Raw genomic sequence first — 18907 nt, forward strand, 5'->3', positions numbered from 1 at the left:
CCCGGTAGTAGATAAATATTCTAAATATACTTCAGAACATATGAGTTACATGAACAATCCCACACAGCATTTTCTGAGAAAAAAAAACAACTTAATTTTTCATGTCTTTTCAAGGTGCAGGTCCACTCAGAACGTCCTGACGCCGTTCTAAGGAGGATCGGAGCACGGACATGCAATGAATTGTGTGACAGAATCTAAAAAGTAACAGAGGAAAATACACAAACATTGAGTTCACACACGGGCAGAACAGGACCCCAGGGGGCGAGAACTGGTCCACCACAGTTCAGCCACAACACCCTCAAAGGAGACTCAGTATTGGCTCACAACATGATATTACTGAATCTCTGAGAGACGAACTCCATGAGTCGGCGCTGAAATCAAACTTGGACAAAAAAGCCTCAACTTGGTTCTCGCTCACTCAAGTGATTTGCTTGTAAAAATTTTTTTTTTTTTTTAAATCAGCTGCTACGATTAAATGTCCCAAAAAGGTTTAAAAAAAACCCCAAGTGTTTAATGTAAACGCGGAGATCTAAAATCTGTCCCAAGTGTTGGTTCAAACCTAGATGGTCTGATATGTTGTGACAGCATCACGGTGCTCAAGGAGCACCAATCAAACAAACAACAATTGTACGATCAAAGCGAAAAGAAGAAAATTCCCCGAAATCCTCTTCACACTTCGCTGCTGTGTAGGTTTGAACAAGAGAGTCAAATAGAGCAAAAAATTTTTTTTTAAAAATGGATTTGACCGACATGTGGCCCTTCTCTTACGTTCTAGAAGTCATTATGGCCCTGGGGAAAATAACTGTTACCTGATCCAAACAAGCAGATGTGTGTGTGTGTGTCTGTGTGTGTGTGTGTGTGTAGATAATTAACATATGAATAGGATGATCATTATAAGCTCATGACGGATCTCACACTCAGGCATTCACACGTGTGTAGACGTAAACGTGTGTGCAGGTGCAAGGTCACCCCACTCGTGCAATTATTTTTCAGAGGTAGAAATTTCAGGGTGGCCGCGTCAAAGGGTTGGGAACTTCTGGGGAAGGACGTTTGTGATCATCTGCGCGAAAAGTGAAAAGAAACGGGTCCGAATTAATAACAAACAAAACAAAACAAAACCAAAAAAAAAAAAAAAAGCGTAAAATGAGAAGGAGAAAAGCTCAAGAATGCAGCAGAGGGAAATATTTCAATATTTTAATTTCACCCAGGATTTACTGTTCCCTCAGCGGATGACAGTCTTTGTTGGCTTTCTATTACGACTCCTGTATTTTTAGACTGCACTAAACAAAACCAAAGACAGCAAACACAAACACTCATTAAACATGTCTGCGCTCACCAGTGAAGCTTCAAATTGGACTGAAAACTTAAAAAAAAAACAACAACAACAAAAAAAGCCTGTTAGCTGCAGGAAGCGGCAGACTTTAATGCGGTCCTAAATTTGACAGACATTATTGATACCATACAGCGCTACATACAGGCGATGAATCACTTTAACCATCACCATTACGCCACGGCTTCCTAATCATGTGCCTTTTTAAAGCAGCTACTGTGAACTATTCAGTTTGTGTTGACTCTGGCGGCCCCCCTTGGCCAGAAGCTGCACTGTTTACAAGAGTGAGGGCCGCAATATTCATGACATTCAACTCATATTTTGTTACATATGTCAAAGAATGTTAAAATGTCAATATTCTGTGGATGTAAAACTTAAAAATTGGGAAGAATTTGTATTTTGGTTCCCCAACAACACAAAAAAGCATAAATATTACCAGTAGTCTATGTCAAATTGACATGCTGACATTGAATTTTGGCCTCATGACATCACAACCTATAAACCGACGATGCTTAAACATAAAACTTAGCGACATGATGACAAAAGATGAAATTTGTCTCCTCTCCTCTGCTAACTTTTCCTTGTTTTCTGTGCCAGGATAGATGTGAAGACATGGATTGACACACCATCTCTCCGCTAAAGCCTTTCTCCTCATCCTGGCCAGATTAAGGGATTACCAAGCAAGGCGAGCACTAAAGCTAGCTAATTCTCACCCAAGCACAGAGAGCTAAGGCTACCCAGAGCCCCGCCGAGCCCTCCTCTCCGCAGAGCAGCTGTGCGACGGAGGGAAGGAAGGAGCAGCTTCCCTCTGAGGAGGAAACGAGAGAGAAATCAAACCATCACTCATGTGACTCTTTGTCTCTGTGGCACTGATGACATTTTGTCAATTAGCATAAACTACTGATAGTTTTTGCATCTGTATATCATAAAGTGTAAGTCATTACTTTCCCCCTCTTGCTGTCAGTCTCTAATGTGTTGTTTTTGTACATTTAAGTAATGTTCCCTACTCCATAACCCCGCGTCACATTGATCTCTGCTCGTACAAATATTACTGACAGGGTGGGAGCCCAAGGTGAGGTTTTAAATAAACTGGCAGTCAGGAAGCGAATCTATGCCAAGGTGCCATCAAATCTGCGTCCAGCCTCTAATCACTTGTTCCTCAACCTAAATTCTACCATGCGATTACATCTGATCAAAATCCAAGCACAGGTTTTTGAGTTCTCCCAAGAACAGGCAGACAAACCGATGCTGATTGTATTTTTTTTTCTGAATTAAACGGTGTTACCAACTGGAAAAACAAAAACAAAAACAGGCCAGTTTTTAAAGAACCACTGCACGCAAAGTGGTAGCAGACAAGAACAGTGGTGTACTTGAAGGAGGACTTCAGGGGACGTTCCCGCTGTCACCACAGAAACACAAGGCTGGTTTTTGAGAGGAAGCGCATCTTTTGACTGACGCAAAGAGTAAAAAGTGAACTGAAGGGCTCACAGCCGTCCTTCAAAAGGTTCCCCGACCCAGGGACAAGCAAGTGTACATTCTAGGTTCCTCTGTCTATGAGTGTGTACTAGACACAACTTGCATGTCAGGCAAATCCCCAGGGAGTCTCTATGGAAGGCATCAGCTGATCAGAGAACACATGCAGCTCTCTTGTTGCATTCTAGCGCCAAAAGAACACATCAGATATTTTCGTTTTATTCAGGGGAGGTGTTTTTAGGTTGAGTGGATGACGGTACAATGTTTGACATTCGAAGGGGAGAAGCAGAACATTCGGTGAGGCATCGCCCATCCCTGCCAGAAACAACCTAGGCGCCAGCACTTTACAACAATAGTTGCTACATCAGTTGGATGAAGGTTGGAAATTTTTCGGGACACAAAAGGCGGCAGACAATGAGGCGCGGGAACTAGATTTCCCAACAGTGTTCCATCACCGACACATTCATCTTAAGTTTCGGTGCACTTTGGAGACCGAAAGCAAGCAAACGACATCCATCTCAGTTCTATGGTAAACAAGAGAAAAAGGTGGTGAAAGAGAGAGAGAGAGAGAGAGAGCGAAGGGCCACAGTTTGGGCGCGTGCTCTCCAGCGGGCAGAGGACAATGCAGAGCTGGCAGAGTCAGAGCCTCGTGCCAGAGGGAATAGAGTGCCACATGGTGCCCCTTATGAGCAGGGCCAGCCTGGAGGGGGATGTGGGCCACAATACAAGTACGCCTGTGCTTTTGTGCATGCACGTGTACATACATGTGTACGCATGCCCATCCATACACATCTGAAGGTGAAGAAATGAGGTATCATCGAGTTTTGGGTGTTATATATGTAGATTCATGTGTGTGCTATGATGAAAAACTGGTTGTTTGTGTGCATGTGATGAGGAGGAAGGGGGGGGGGATGCAGAGAGGTGGAGCACAGGGTGGGTGTGGGAGGCGGGGGTGGTGGTGGGGGGAGTCCCAGTTCCCTTTTGCATCTTAAATTCCTCAACATCTGTTCAACCCTTCTCTGTGGTAGCAGCAGCGGGTTGTGATGTCTGTGTGCACGCGTGTTCGTGTGTGTTGAGCGTTCGTGTCTGTCTGCATATGTGCATGCTCTGCTGAAGGTGCTGGTTGTTACCGCGCCTTAATTAGAAGGAGACAGAGACTCATTTTCAACAATACTTGCAGGTAATGTGAGACGCTTGCAGTGAATACAAAAACAGAACCATTCACCTACAAAAGCAGCGACGTCTCCTCTGCCCTCAGGACCGTGACCCAAATTACATCTCAAGTTGCCTTTAATCAAAACCATAATGCACGCGGCAGGTCAGCTAGTCAACAACACCCAAGTGTTCTCCACATGAAACAGCCCAGAGAACGTGGCCAAAGCAGGCCGGCGTACGAACCAACTAGGTCATCCTGAATGATCCGGGAGTCTGAGTACGCCTGAGTGCATTTTGCACCGTCGTCTTCGCACAGACTTGAAGAAGTCAGCGAGAGATATGGGTTAGCATTAGCATGCCATGTGCACATGTGAATGCGGAATGACAAAGATCTTTGAAATGAAATATTTAAGTCCTGCGCGCCATCTCTTGAGTGAGAGCGACAAGACTTTCAAACAGCTTTGGGGCCAATCTGCAGTGATGGTGAGTACATTTTCACAAATACTCCCCACATTTGAGGTATTTGTACATAACCTTTCCTTGTTTTAAGCCTGTATTTTCACACTGCTACATTTATCCCTCTGTTGCTTGTTTCTTGCAGACTAAAGTTTTGCATCTCACAAAAAAAAACACCCTGTTCTAGATACATGACCAAATCGCCTGTACACTTGGCAAATGAGCTCCACCTCAAGTAGCTGCCAAATTAAAGCCCTATGTCACCCCCAAAAAATGTGGTTCAAATACTCACAAATAGGGATCTTGTGCTCACAGACATTTCCCCTCCTGTATTGCTTCTTTGAGAGTCCACATTGCAGAGAGAACCAGCTACTCATATTCAACTTTAAGTTAATCGAAGACTACCAATATCAAAACGTCCCTTTACAAACTCTTAAGTGCATTGTCCAGTAAAACGGTCGAAGACGACGTGGATGATACAGGATGAGGCATTTATGGGTTCATGAATGGATATTGTTAGCGGCCAGTCAGCATTGGTTTAAAGCTAAATATACGTGGCTGCCTCTGCACGATGGATTCAAAATGTATTTTGAGTATTTTGGAGGCAAAACACACATTTTGGGGTAAAGTATCACGATAATGAAACAGGAAAAAGTACGTTTTGCTGATTATACTTCTCTATTCAGTAGTTTTACTTGCTGAAGCAGTGGAATAACTTTGTTCTAGTGGTTGTTTGTCATTATTATATGAAGTGTATTTTTTCCACCACTCTGTAGGTAGATACATGATGCGTACACACACGCACACACACACACACACACTCACAACCTCCTTGACAGACACCATCCAGTCGGCACCCCTCACTAACCCTGCGCCAGTCTTAAGCCACTTTGATGCCCAGCCTGCCAAACTTATGTCACATCAGAGAAGGCCCAGTGTCAACTCCTCACAGTACATATGCCAACCCGATGCCCTCCGCATGCCAACCTCATGCTACATCGGTGGCAATCCTCAGACAACAATATGCCAACGGAGGACCTCTGCTTGGCCCAGTGTGCAAATCCCTCAGTGGCAGGCACCGGGCAACACTGTATGGAAGTGGAAAAGGTCAAAAAGTTGCTTGTGAATTAGAGTTCAAAGACAAATCTGTCGTTGTTGTTCTTCTTCAGTGGATGCAATTAGCAGCAAAATCCTGCTCCCAAGCCCCGCTTAAGCTCTAATCTCAAAATCTGTGGGTTCCCTCCAGTCTGCCTGTCTACCAGCCTGTCTCCCACCAAAGCCCCTCACCTCTGTCTCTCCCTCTCTCTCTCTTTCCCCTGATGCCTGCTGGCACTTTGGGAGCAGAGCCCCTCCAATCCCTGTACCCCCCCACCACCACCACAAAACTCTACCCCCCCCCACCCCCCACCCCTCCCTCCCTCCCTCCCACCTCCTCCTCTTCTGGATGCCAGCCGACGGCCCTCACAGTGTGGCACGCCATCTGCTGCCGCCCGCCCTGGCAACCCATCCACCCCTCCCCTCCTTGCTAACTCTACCCCCCCACCCCTGCAGACAGCAGCTACCCACAATCCCCCTCTGCCTCAGCCGCGCGGCACATAGAACAGGAGGCTTTCGCACAGATCACTTCACCCCCCGATGCCCCCGCCAGAAAGGAGGAAGCTGGGGAAAGTGTGTGTTTGTGTGAGTGTTGGTGGTGGAGGAGGTGTGTGTGTGTGTGTGTGTGTGTGTGTGTGTGTGTGGGGGGGGGTGTCTTACAGACAAGCCTTCATTTCTGTGTGCAGATAAACAAACAACAAAAATAATGTACATGCATGCACATGCTCTAAAAACAGGGTTCTCAAAGTGGGGGTCGTGGGACAGTCAGGGGTCATGAGATTCTAATTAATATAATCAGAAATCCTTTTTTTTTTGGGCCATTTATATCTGATTGCATCATCCTGTTAGCGCGTGTGTGGATATTGTGTCTGTGCCGCGACCACCTCCAGGGACAGTGGGCGTCGCGAGTCTCTGCCACCTATATTTTTGGGAGTCGGGGGCTGAAAAATTTGGGAACCTCTGCATGAAAACACACGGCACTCGTCTGGTTTCTTACTGAGTGTGTGTCTGCGTCCAGAAACACACTCACACAGCAATGTGCCATTACATAACGCACTGTTAGACATCGCGGCCAAACGCCTCACCTGAAAAATAAGTTTAACCCTCAGTCTGACTTATGACCCCTCAGGTTCCTACGCTGCAATTTTTTTTTTTCATAGATACACAGTTAGATTTAGAAATTTAGAATTTTGATTTTCTTTGGTTGAATCCCACAGGGGTCACGAAAGAGAGCACTTGCAGACTGTAAACTGTTGTTCACTGCATCTAACAGTTACTTTTGTCTCGGTCAACATTTACTGGGTGTGTGAGAGTCATCGTGTGCCTGCACTTGAAAACTCTGAATGAAGGCCTGGAAGACCAGAAGTGCTTTACAGTTTTATTTTTACGAGAATGTATTTCCTCCCAATATTGAACTTTTGAGGCCAGATTTGAACTGTGATGGTATGAATACACTAAAACCAAAATGGAATTTATTTTTCCATGGGTGGGCAAGTGCAGGGAGCTGGCATCTAATTAAAGGGACAACCTTGATTATCACTTAACATGATTTAACACTGTTTACTTCCGTCAGCCAAATTATTACGGACTGAACTTGTTGAGGTGTGTAACAAACCAACCATCCTAGATGTTGGCGCGAGACCACCGCACAAATTCAGTTCACAAAAGAAATGAAAGGAGGAAGAGTCGGCCGACCGAAGCTCGTTACTGTCAGTCCGATCAGATCAGCGGTCCTAAATTGCAGTCCTGAATTATTTGACTTTTTGAGGCATTTTTGACTCAACAGCACAGAACTTCACATTTACAACTCGTCTTGCAGACCATTCCATTGCCTGAAAATCCCATAAAGTGTAGCAGTTTCAAAAATACCTAATCTTAAATGTCTTTTCTTCTTTTTTTTTTTTTTTAATTAAGACGATGACATTTTAATTGTCTTCTTTTGATTTTATATACAAGCTGGGGGGCTGTGACTTCAAACTTGAAAAAGTCTTTCCATCTGTGTGGAAGATAAATATGACTTTCACGTTCTGTTGTGTTGATGACGCTCTGAGGACAGAAACCTTTTCATAAATCACCTTTTCCTATTTTTCACAATATAATTAAACCATCTCTTTTTGCATTTTGAGCCTTGGTAGTTTTTTTTTTGTCGGTGTTCAGGGTTTTTTTTGTTGTTTTTGTTTTGTTTTTTTTCTGATTACACGAGAATATTTTTTTTGGACCACATCAGTAACCACAAATATTTTCATCACTGTAAATTCTGATGCAAAATTTGTATTTTCACAAACACTTCACGTGATCTGCCGCCTCACATGAGGGACGGGTTTGACAGATTCCTGCCCTCTTTGTTGAAGTTTGTTGTGTGAATCACAGATTGTGTCCTCGATGTATTGAAAACCTTCACGGTCTTTCATTCACACATCATTTGTTGTATTTTTGCTGATCACAAAACCCTTGCACGACGGGGGAGGCTGACATGACGGCGAATCGTGAAACTTCTCTGTGGGTTTACATACGTGCTCCTGCTTTTTTTTGGGGGGGGGAGGGGGGGAGGTACGCGTTGCTCTCTGATCACCATTTAGCTTTGAGAAGGCGAGAGAAATAAGATAAAAGACATCAAAAAACTATAGCAGCAACACAGGAGAGGGAGGGAGTTGTGCTCCATCCATCTTGTGTGGGTATGGAGCCTCATGGCTGGCACTCTATCCATCAATGAGCGCAACATTAACTCTCTGGATCAGAACCAACATCCTCAGATCTCTCTCCATCTCTCTTCCCCTCCCCTCATTCTGCTAAACACACACTCCAACAAACACACACTATTAGTATGCTGCTGCCATCTATGAAAAACCTCCACCTCGGCCTTCCTCTCATATTTTCTGTGTTCCTCCCAAATTCTCCTACTCTGTTGAAAAATCCAAGAAATATTTTTATACTTTGCATGCTCTCTCCATCTTTACACGCCTTCACACGATTACCACCTCAACAGCTAACCTCCTCGGATGTCTTGCTTCACCTCCTCAGCAGATCTCCTCTCCACCGAGCTGCCTGATCTGCTCCTCTCTTTGTCTCTCTCCCAGTTGGTGTTAATAATTTAACTACTGAGCTGCTGCAGAGCTGGCGCCCATCCAGGCCTCAGATTGGCACTGTCTGTCTATTTATGACACTGTGTGGCGGTGCACATGTGTGGGATGTGCAAGAGTGAGAGGAGGACCGTGTGTGTGTGTGTGTGTGTGTGTAGGGGTGAATATGTGCATGTGTTTCCCCATTAGACTTCAGCCAATAGCAAATTAGCATCCAAAGCCACAAGACTGTCATCTAAATTGAAGTTAGACAGAGACGCCCGCGTTACGAGCTCTTATTCTCCGTCCAGATGGGTCACTGTACGACTGGGTCATTTAACTAACTATTCACACAAGTGTGTGTTTGTATTGGTGTGGTGGTGAGAAGGGACACACACTCATCTCGATAAATGCTCCTGTGTTAACAGCTGAATGTACACTGGACGTCAAGGTTATGCTTCATGTGATGTGTCAATCCTGAAAATGGTTTATTGTCTGAGGAGAAGAAGAATCTCTGGGAAAATGAATGAATCGATTTATTTATTGTGTTTTAACCTGAAAAAAAAAATTCAGTTTTTACCCACACTGTCCCCTTCAGCCTGACAAATACTCTGAAAAGTTTCTTTTTGTCCAAAAAAAAATCTCAAGTCATTTCGGAAGTGTCATCTCAGTGAGACGGAGGGGCTCTCATCTTTTTTTTTCCAGAAATATTCACAAGTAAATTATACTCATTACAGGCACACACACAAAAAAAAAAATTATGCATGAAGCAAAATTCATTCTTGAAGATTTTTTTTTTCAGAAAGAATTAAATCATCTTAAAAACTTTTTACGTGCTTCTTAACTGAATGTTGCTTGTTGAAGGAATCTATCTGAGATTAAAGTGACGAGAGTTGAGAAACTCGACAAATTGCGAGGCTGAAGTGTAATGCTTCAATTCTAAAAAGGCCCAATCTATATTACTTGAAAGGGAAATCTTTTCTTGAAGACACTAATTTTTTTTTTTTTTTTTGCCAACGTCATTAATAGTTCGGTTAAAATGGCTGCTCAAATGATGATTAAACTACAGAGAAAAACTGCCATCGACAGAAGGCAATAGCGAGTAAAGCAGGGAGAGGAGTACCAGCAGCATTTGCACTAGGATATTTTTACCTAGAAGGTTTTGAATATCAAGAGTCGTGACAAAGGAGGCAAGTCATATTTTCATCACACAGCCTGAGGGTAAAATTATTCCCTAATTTAAAATAATCCCAACCAAGCACTTCCATATCATGTAGAAGTGTAGAAACCTGGATTTGGGGGGTGTCCAAGGACGTTTAGGTGAAAGTCAGCCATGAAATTTGGCCACAATTCTGTCACTATGTTCACCAACATGTCGTGCATTATTTTTTTCATTTTTTTTTAAATTTTCCGTTCATGTACATGTTTTTGGAGTCTACATATTTTTAATTGGCCTTTTGTGTCTCACTAATACGACGTCACTGATCAAAATAAATCCACTGAAATCCGTGTTTCCATTTTTTGAGAGCCGGCTGCCATCACCAGAAAGACAATATGTTTATGTCAGTAAGCACCAATTTACACCAAATGAAACCAAAGGGCAGCATCCTGTCGAGACTCGCTGGGCTCGTCTTCAGATCACTTTTCCCCCCAATCTGTCCTCACTTCACCTGAGAAAGCGCACAACTGCTCTGGACAAAAAAAGAAAAAGAAAGTGACATTTCTGAAGCAAGTATGTGACACGGTGTGAATCTCGACGCCACCTCCCACACCTCTCACCCTCCTACCAATCCCGCCCACCGCCGATCTCTGCTGGGTAAAATCAGTCCAAGCAGCTCACGACATTCATTTATTCAATCCATTTATTCATCCCCGGTATCATCAGTCATCCGCAGAATCAGCCGTCAGCCTCTTTTAGCGTCACTTACATTATCCGATAATGAACACACTTAGCATTTTTTGGGGCTAAATCCAAAAATTCGGAATAGCAGACTCTTCTTTTTGGAGGGGATGTAACTGCCCTTGACTTTGACCTTCTTATATATTTGATTCGTTCATGGAATTGGAACCTAAAAGCGTAACCAACAAGAACTTTTTTTGTCTATTTGCCATCGATGTCACTCTCACTTTCTTATCTGCATGCCTGTAAAGCTGATGAATGAACGGGTTGACGCAGCGTTATGGCCTTTGTTGGGATTCGTAGTAAACAGACATATGCAAGGCCGCCCACCGCTCCACCTTATCTAAATTTGATATCTCATAAGGGCCTTTCACACTTGCCGGAAAACATAAACACACCCCGAACGTCTGCATGCACACATAACCTGCACTGTCATTAATTTCAGAGATGGAGGGAGGTCAGCGTACCAGACGGTGTTTGTGTGTAAGCATGTGTGCAGGCGCGCATGGCTGTAGATGTGTGCTCACATGTATGTGAGTCTGCATGTCAATGGGGGAGGAAAGCATGCATGCGCGCACACACACACACACACACACACGCACACAAACATGCACACCGGCATTGACAGGTGGCTGTGGTAAAGAGGTGGTCCCTGAGCTGGGGTCTGCCTGTCTCTGGCTGAGGGAGAGAGGAATAAAAAGCTCCCAGCAGCTGTCGCCCTAATTCCTCTAACACGGTGCTTGTGCTCTGATTAGAAAACAGATCTGGCCTCTAATTTACTCCTGACACCAACTAATGCTCTATATCTCAATCGTTGCATCCCTGCTCGCCACTGGCCTGCCTGGCTGGTCACACACACGGAGCGACACAAACTAAAGTGGCTAAAAGGTGCACAAAACCTAGCAGGACTGGAGAGTCGTCATCTGTCGTCAGCTCAACGCGTCAGACGGGATCGTTCAGCCTGTAAATCCGGGTCGGGAGAGTCAAGTGTTGCCTCGTGAGAGCCCGACGAGCTAATTTCACGAATGTTAAACTACATAAAACAAGATTTTTTTTTTTACTTCAAATGACCTTGAAAAAGAAGGCATTTCTGAACGTTGTTCCGTGCAGCAGTGTTTGCAACAATGTTTGGCTTCTAACCTCTTAAAATTATACTTGAAACATTTAATTACTGGCTGCATATGTCCACGCCCAGCTGGCACCCAACGTGAATTTAACGTCAGACAGGCGGCGGCGGACTCCAGCACTGAGCAGATTTTAGTTAAAGAACCAGGTTGTTAAAATTCAACTTCTGATCCGACATCAAACTGCAATGTTGGACTTAAAACCAACAAAATATCAATGTGATGCTGCATGATTACGTTTAGTAAATGTTGGATTTTTGTCAAAATTTGACAGGCATCAGGTACTTAAATTTAATGGGTTTTTTTGTTAAAGATCTTTTTCAGATCATTTTGATCTCCGGACAAATTGTTTTTCTTATTCAAGCACTGCAGGCAATTAATAAAGTCAGGAATATGCATGTAGAGTTAAGTGGTTTTAGGAAAATAAAGCGAGGAGACAGTTGAGTGAAGTGGCAGCTCTGAAGATCTCCAACATCAGAAACTTTGACACGGCCCAACACTTTCTGATCAATAAAAATCAAAAGCTGGATCAAATAAATTTGATCAAATATCTGCGGCATTTATCCCATACAGTCGAGCAATTTAATGACTTTTAAGGCCTGATGTTTATATTAATATGGGACGTGAGACATTTGAAGATTTGTTTTCTGGGCCCGTAGACACTGTTAATAAATCCACATCAAGGTGGCGCGGCCATTTTTATTGAAGCTTTAATCCAACAAAATGCCAACGTCAATTATCGCCGGCGCTCTGCGTTAAATTGACTTTTGTCTCAGGTGATGTCCAGGCAATGAATTATGACACCACAGCAAAAATGTCGACGTCAGGTTGCAAAAACCTCAAATAATGAAGAAATGTTTAAAAAAAAAATCTATTTGGCGAATACTAATTATTTTTACAGGCTTGAGGAGCACAAATCGTTGAGTTGTAAATTATTCATCATTCAGTAACTTGATGGAATTTTTCCTGCTGATTGTTTGTTCTCAGTTTTGATGTTTATAAGCTGTGAGGTCAAAGGTGAACCTCAGATGTGTTGATAAGTCAGAGTGTGAGTGGAGGTCAGGAGATTTCAAATAATGCAGTTCTTGTTTCACCAATTCTTTGGGCACATCATTCTTGTGAAGCAGCTCACAGACCAAAGGATTCAGGAACTGCTTCTGTTGGAGCGCAAATGCAGATTATTGATTTGGGAAAAAAATTCGATGTTTTTTTCATTTAAATATTTGGTACTGTGAGACATATAGTGGGAGACTTCAAATGAATGAATGCGAACGTTTCAGTGTGATGTTCAGTGGCACCACTTTTGCTGCCCGGCGGAGGAGGAGAGGCCGTCTGGGTGTCTGGGTGCCGTGACGGGGCTGGCCCAGCAGGGGGCAGAGGTGTGATGCAGGGAGTGGGAGGTGACAGCTCAGTGTCACACTGCACACAGGAGGGTGTCACCTCACCAGGCTGGCAAGACAGAGAGAGACAGACACAGGAGAGAGAGGGAGGGAGGAAGGGAGAGAGAAAGTGGACAGGGAGTCAGAGAAAAAGGTGAGAGATCTCTCTGGTGGTGCATGAGTTTACTCTTTGGAGGGGTTTTAGTTTCTGTTTTGGGCACAGAGATGGTAGACGAGTGCAGTTTGATGGTTCCCGTCAATGCACCGTGGTGCTGCAATAGAGGGATGAAGCGGTGGAGGAATGAGTCCTAAACCCAAATGTACCTTTTGGAACATCCACATCCCCTCCCTCAAAGTCAACGGGTTTTCTGTTGAATGCCTTAAAGTATGTAGTATGAAGTTAGTACGAGCTTTAAGATATTCTTGTGTAATTTGGTCTGCGGTATAAAATATGGCAGTTAATGTTCCACTTGTATACTTTGAAGTGTTTTCTGAATCATTAAAGAATACTCTTGCTGAAGAACATGTAAACAGACACTCTAGAGTCACAAATAAGGAACGCAGGAGGAGGCGACCCTTTGTGGATACTTGAAAGGCAGAAGACAATTTTTGGGTGGTGTATCGCTTAAAAGTTGCTGTTTCTAACAAGTGGCTAAGCTAACCAGAGAATCTGTCACACTAATTAAACTTCATGATGCCAAAAACAGAAGACGTGTGAAGCTAACTGTCGTGGCGTGTTTAAGGTGTGCATCCGGACAGTAGTTCCTGACTAGCATAATGTTAGCTTTGCACTTTTAGCAGTTGCGTTTGCGCTTAAAAAAATGCTAAAAGTTCTGCTTGTTTTTTGGAGATATTGTTAAAAAACAAAACATACAAGTCACATTTTTTCCTTTTCAGCACTAACCTCTAATTTTTTATTTTTTTAAAAATCTAATGTTTTTAAAAAAAAAAAATCTGATTGGTTTTTGGTCAAGGGTGCCGTTGGTGATGCTAACTTCCTGGTTGGACTACTTCATTTTTGTCATCTCCAGCACTCCATACCTGAGGAGATTTACATCAATCAGGTTTTCTTGTGTAAGTAACTGCTTGTGTGTGTGTGTGTGTGTGTGTGTGTGTGTGTGTGTGTGTGTGTGTGTGTGTGTGTGTGTGTAAAACCCTTTTTTATTATTTCCTCTTTCTTCTCTCTCTGTCCCCTGTATCTGTCTCCAGGGACTCACTTGGCATCTCTCCCTACTTTTAATTCTCGCTCCGCAAACTGCTGCTGTCTGAACACAAGCTGGCAGCATGTACATGCGCACGCACACGCGCACTCAAACACACATACACACACACACACGCATCCTTGCTTTCACAAATGCACTAACCCCCACTCCCCAAACCCCCTCAAAAGGAGGCAATGAAAAACACCCACGCACCCGTCCAGCAGCTTCACTGCAACGTACACATTTGTCTTCCATATCACTGTCAAAGGAAATATTGGAGAGGAACTCACAAAAACATACAGTGACACGGTACAAGTCGAATTCAAAGAGATGAACACAAATACACACAGTGATGAAAGATGCTTGCAGCCTCCCAGGAAATACAATCCCAGACATGAGCACGGACACACACACACACACACACACACACACACACACACACACACACATTTCATCTCAGCTGAAAGGCAAAGAGGTAGCATCACTGCGAATACAAATCCGGCGTGAAAGCAAACACACGCACGCACGCACATGAGTCCTTAAACAGGAATGAAGTTAGTACATGAACATTGCACATTTATTTGTTTATTTCGGCTTCTCCATTAGTTTCATAATAAAATACCTGTCAGCAACGCTCACACAGCCCGCCGCTCACATACAACTTCTCCAGCACTGACAGGCAGATGAGCCCAACTTCAAAAGCAAGAAATAAATAAATTAAGTCTGAGAAGGATGAATAAATAACAAGAGGAGAGAGGGATGCAAACAGGAAGGACAGTGTGCGGCAGTAAGAGAGGAAGCAGAGAGGGAGACGCAGTGATTTCTGGAAGGTGCAGGCAGCGAAAGAGTGTCTCACAAACACACACACACACACACACACACACACACACACACACACACACACACACACACACACTTCCAATCTCATTTAAATTAATCTGACATCCAGCAGCTCAACTGCTGGGATGGAAACAACACTCATGAGATGGATATCTGTGTGTGTGCGTGCGCATGTGTGTGTGTGTGTGTGTGTTCTGCAGGTGGAAAGAAGACGACGCAGCGTGAGGCCTGAGAATGTCTTTTGAGTTGGTCTCTTTTTTTTTTCAAAAATTATTTGGGGAAAGGGTGAGAGTGTGAACACAAATATGCAAATGAAACGGTTATTATTGCATTGCTCATCAAGCAGCGCGGAGCAGACATTAATAGGCTGATGAATATGCATGTGAATTTGTTAATTAAGTTAATTATTCTGCTGAAAATGCATTCGTCTTCCAAGGACATCTTCCCCAGGATTCCAACCTGCTCCTCTCATTAGTCATGCGATATTTTACGCTGGGCGCTGGGACAAGAGGTAGCAACGGGAGGGGTAGGAGGGGCCACGGAGGTTGATATGTATACAATATAAGGTCATGGTGGGTTTGAAGGCAACTTTAGAGCAGCAAGAAGAAGCACCGAAAGAGATATAACAGCGTTGTAATGGCGGCTAATCATTCGTCAGCTCTTCAAAACTGAAGGGTCAGTGAAAGAGACAAAGCGCGGCGCCCAGCTACAGTAGGGCGTACACACTTGGAGTTGCCAGACGTTCACTCCATCTCTTTCCTCTCCAGTAATTCCCCCTCTTCGCTGCTTTTCCTCTAATTGCTTATTAAAACCCTCTTAAATGAACTTTTTGTGCCAACTTTCCAACACATTAATTAATTGTTGTAGCCAATTAAGTGTCGCTGCGCAAATGAGCTTCAGCACAAATGATCCTGCAGGGCCCGTCCACCCCCCCACCCCAGCTTTACACCACCAACACCCTCCTCCGCCTACTCCTCCACCACCCTCGCTGACTGCTTTCCCAGCAGCCCCTCTGTCTTTAAAGCGGCAGCATCACCCAGCTCCGCTCTTGAAGCTCTTTACTGGTAATGAGATGCTGAGACCTTGTAAAAGTACCTTGGTAAAGTGCAGCGTCATGCAGAGAAGCTGATGTGTCTTTGGCTGAAGAGGATGTCGCTGCAAAAGGTCACGGAAAAGATTTTTAAAAGTCACTTGTCTTTGTCATAACTGACCGTTACAATCGCGCTTCGCCACCTCTGCCGGTGTTTTCAGTGGCGTCCGTCAGCAGGATGACACAAAAACTACGAGGGCGATTTTCACCAAACTTGCTGGAGAGGTGCAGTCTGGGCTGAAGAGGAGCTCGTTCATTTCTGGGGTTGAATAGTAAAGGAGCCAACTTCTGATCACAAGAAATTACAGGTGTTTCTTCCACTTTGATACACTCCTCAGAAGTCCCTTTCCCACCAAAACGGAGCAGGGTCAACGTTTTTCTGAAGTTTGGTTCTGTCTGGCCTGCTACCTCACCAGTTTCAAGGTGAATCATCGCACAACAGTGGAGGGTGTTGCACTATGGAAGTCACACACCTGCTGGTGTAAAAACGTTGGGTTAAATAAGAAACTGCGGTTGCCCTTTCATAAACCAGATCTATAGAACTGCTGGAACCAAACCGAAATAAAGGTTGGTTCATTTATGACCGGTTTGAACGTCGGTGACGCCCGGGCACTGGAAAAGACCTTGGACCGCATGTGACAAGTATAGTCAGCTGTTCATCATTCACACCTGTCATAATGCTCGAAGAGGGCGAGAGCGAAAAAAAGTCCGCATTATGAACCTGCCTGGGGGTTTGGAGCAGATTCCTTTTTGGTGAGATCGCTAAGAATCCTTTAAAGAAACATCCGGAAACAGGCAACGGAGCCGGTTCATTGTCAGTCTTGGGTCGACAAGATCTGGACTCCACGTGGTCACAAGTTCCCAAAACGTCACACATCTGATGGAAGTCCTGACCCGAAGACACCCACCAGCTGAATTTAAGTCGTAGCGCCACCTAGTGGTTACAGGGAATAAAGTCTTGTGTAGCAAGCAAAAAGAAAATTACATTGTGTTGACTTCATTACATGTATGACCAAAAACGTAGTAGTAGTATACTAAGCGTGTGTTCTCTATAGCCACCTAGTGGACACAGGAAGTATCACTACCTCCAGATTTAATTAAGGGCCAGACCCCAAAAAGTGCCGGGGGCCAGAGGTTTTTCTGGGTGGAGGCATCTACTCACTGAATACTTCCGAGTTTGTAAAAGCAAACAACTCAATGTTTTTTGTTACCAAAGGACCAAACATGATTCTGGATTTTTATGGTCTTGTGACCTGAAACCAGTGACTTTACATAAAATCAACACACATCTGCACCTCCTAAAACTGGTTGCTTGGCCTCGCTGCTGTAGAGCGATCAAGAAATAATGAGCGTGTGACAGCAGTTTCTCACGAAACTATAAACTGAGAGGAAATAGAGACGATGTTATGGCGCCAATAAAGCGTGCTGTTGTTGGAGCAGTAAAGCATATATCACTGCTCGGATAAAGTAGATCCTTTTTTTTTTTTTTTGTGGAAAATATCACATAAATAAAGATGCAGCCATAAACGGAATGAGTGACATTAAATTTAGTTCAATATAGAAGACAAAGAGATTTGATGAAGACAGCACAATTTGCTGCACAACCCAAGATGCATTCCTATTTTTTTGTTGGTTTTTTTTGTGTAAAAGACTGTAAATGTCCTGAGGAGGAACATAAATCTGCAGCTATAACTTCAGTATACGTTGGTAAAGGCTCTCCATCAGCTGTTATTTGCTGATCGCTTAGACGTGGGACTGTGGGAGTCCCGGTCTCCCCTCACTGAGTTTACACATAGTCACCGATCAAACAGCCTCAGTCATCAAACTCGACATTAAACCACAGCGAGGCTCGGAGGACGACAGCCCATCAGATTTACACAGAGGGTCTCTCTCACGCACACACACACGCACCGATCCTACACGCCAGACACATATAAAGAGTACCATTAAGAGGGGTTTTTTTTTGGTTCTAATTACGATTAAGAGGCTTTTACGGGTACAGTTCTAAGTATTTTACATTTATTTAATGCAGAAAATGTTCACGGTAACACTTAAAAACAATAAAGATGAGTGATGGAGTGCTTCAACTGCAGAATTCATCGTTACGTTGGATACGGAGCACCGCAGTGGCCATAGAAAGAAAGAGAGAGAGACAGAGAGAGAGAGAGAAAACTCCAGCCACAATGTCAAACTTGTTCCCTGTTGTTTAATTTGTTTGAAGCCATGCGTTCTAACTTGTTCCCACACAAATGAATCAAAGCGTGTGGACAAGACCTCCAGTGACCACAGATGAATCAAATTGTGGGTTCACCTCATATTTCGTGGCCAAAAATTAACTGAGTTGTGGGAACAAGTTACATCCCGTGGCCAGAATGTACCAAACACACTACATCTCTTTCTCACTCATCAAATCGTGGGAACAAGTTAAGGTCACGTCCACAAATGAATTCAAACAGGGGAACAGGTTGCATCTCGTGGCCAAAAAGGAATCTTATTGTGGGAACAAGTTATTCGTCCCGGTCAGGGATTAATCGAAGCGTTGGAAGAAGTTGCGTCAAATGACCACAAAATAATCCAATAGAGGGAACACGTAACCTCTCATAGTGAGTCAATCAAATATAGTCTAAATCAACATCTAATATAAAAATGCAGGTGCCAACCTTTCCACAGATAAATGTTCCAATTGTCCTTCAGGCTTTGACTGACATGCTTCATCATCACTGGCTGCCAAATTAAATGTAGGTCTCACTGACACTGACTGATCTGCCAGATATTTTAGGTAGATTTCCACATTGTTTCCTGTG

Source organism: Aulostomus chinensis, chromosome 18 (genome assembly GCF_037954235.1).
Source record: "Aulostomus chinensis isolate RoL2024-O1b breed Wild chromosome 18, RoL_Achi_v1.0, whole genome shotgun sequence".
In the NCBI taxonomy this organism is placed as follows: domain Eukaryota; kingdom Metazoa; phylum Chordata; class Actinopteri; order Syngnathiformes; family Aulostomidae; genus Aulostomus; species Aulostomus chinensis.